The sequence below is a fragment of the Eimeria maxima genome, genomic scaffold (genome assembly GCF_000499605.1).
Source record: "Eimeria maxima Weybridge genomic scaffold, Emw_scaff561, whole genome shotgun sequence".
Classification (NCBI taxonomy): domain Eukaryota; phylum Apicomplexa; class Conoidasida; order Eucoccidiorida; family Eimeriidae; genus Eimeria; species Eimeria maxima.
The window spans coordinates 12,501-15,000 of NW_013566601.1; positions in this window are offsets into that span (position 1 = coordinate 12,501).

The window sequence follows — 2,500 nt, forward strand, 5'->3', positions numbered from 1 at the left end:
TTATTCTTATAGAGCCATAGAGCAGGCATAGATAAATAAATAAATACAATAGAGAAATAGAAAAAAGACAACTAAATAAATAAATAAATAAATTAACTAATTAATTAATTAATTAATTAATTAATTAATTAAAATAAATAAATAAATAAATAAATAAATAAATAAATAATTACCTGGCTCCTGCTCCTTATTCTTATAGAGCCAGAAAGTTTACCATTTAAATATCTTTGTAGACTAACATTTGCTAATGCGTCTTCCCCTATAAATAAATAAATAAATAAATAAATAAATATAAATAAATAAATAAATAAATATAAATAAATAAATAAATATAAATAAATAAATAATATTAATTATATTTATTTTATTTATTTATTTAATTATATTGTATTTTATTGGATATGTCTACTGTCTCCTTTTGTACAAATGTCTCTATTTATCTTAATTAATTAAATTAATTAATTAATTAATTAAATTAATTAATTAATTAATTAAATTAATTAATTAAATTAATTAATTAAATTAATTAATTATATTAATTAATTATATTAATTAATTTAATTAAATTAGGGTTTAGGGTTTAGGGTTTAGGGTTTATTTACCAAATACAGATCTTGAGTATAAATTAACAGAGAAGACACAACACTCTCTTGCTAGCATTTGTAGCTCAGGTAGCTGCTGCAGTTGCTGCTGCTGCTGCTGCTGCTGCAGTAGGTCTGCAGTAGTACCATCTCCTGCTGCTGCTGCAACAGCAGCAGCAGCAGCAGCAGCAGCAGCAGCAGGAGTAGATGCAGCAGGATGCGCACCTACTATTGCCATGTTTGTTGCCTTTAATAATAAATCAAGGAAAGAAGGAATATCCCTACAAATAAATAAATAAATAAATAAATAAATAAATAAATAAATAAATATAAATAAATAAATAAATATAAATAAATAAATAAATAAATATAAATAAATAAATAAACAAATAAATATAAATAATAATAAAAAGGAAAAAGAAAAAAAAAGATAAATAAGAAGGAACAAAAAAGTAAGGAAAAAGGAAGAAAAAAAGAAGAAAAAAAAAGGAGAAAAAAGAGGAGAAAAGGGGAGAAAAGAAGGTAAATAAGGTATAGAAAAGAAGATAAATACAAGAAGAAGAAGAATATAATTAATATAAAACCCTAAAAAAGTGTTTATAAACCCTAAAAAAGTGTTTATAAACCCTAAAAAAGGGTTTATAAACCCTAAAAAAGGGTTTAAAGAAAAACGTACAAATTGGGTATAGAAATAAATAATACGAGAAAAAGAAGAAAAAAAGGAGGAAAAAAGGAAAAAGAGGCAAATAAGGTATAGAAAGGAAGATAAGAACAAGGAGAAGAAGAATATATAAATATAATACCCTTTTTTAGGGTATATAAACCCTAAAAAAGGGTTTAAAAAAAAAAAAGCTTACAAATTAGGTATAGAAATAAATAAGAAGAAAAAAGGGAGGAAAAAAAGGAAAAAGAGGCAAATAAGGTATAGAAAGTAAGATAAGAACAAGGAGAAGAAGAATATATAAATATAAAACCCTAAAAAAGGGTTTATAAACCCTAAAAAAGGGTTTAAAAAAGAAAAAAAAAGCTTACAAATTAGGTATAGATATAAATAATTTATTCTCCCATTCGAAATCAATCCATTTTTTACGAAATGTTTGTAAGTCAATAAAAGAGGGAATAATAAAAGGGAGCATATCTACCCCTACTTCTGCTAATACAGCATATTTCCTGCTGCTGCTGCTGCTGCTGCTGCTGCTGCTGCTGCTGCTGGTGGTGGTGGTAATTGTGCTGCTGCTGCTGGTGGTAGTCGTAGACTCATAGGATACAACACCAAAAAGAACTGCACCCTCTGCTGTCTGCAATTTTAGCGAACAGCAACAACTTGCATCACCATAAGGAGATAATGTTAGGGGACCAGGTACCTCTACTACTCTTACGCTACCTATAAATAAATAAATAAATAAATAAATATATAAATAAATATATAAATAAATATATATGTTAATTAATTAATTATATTCATTATTTATTTATTTATTTATTTATTTATTTATTTATTTATTTATTTTATTTATTGGGTATTTTTATATAAATGTTTAATTAATTATTTAATTAATTATAAATATAAATATAAATAATATAAATATAAATAAATAAAATAAATAAATAAATAAATAAAATAAATAAATAAATAAATAAATAAATAAATAAATAAATAAATAACCTTGAGGGGAGAGCTCAATCTGTACATTATAAGGAGAGTATATGTTGCTCAATTAATTAACAAAATATATAAATAAATACATCAATAAATACACCAAAAAAAGGAGAAAATAAACAAATAAATAAATAAATAAATAAGTAAACTAATTAATTAATTAATTAATTAATTAATTAATTAAATTAATTAGTTAATTACCTTGAGAGGAGAGCTCAATTTGTACATTAAATAGTGTATATTTGTGTTCTATGAATAT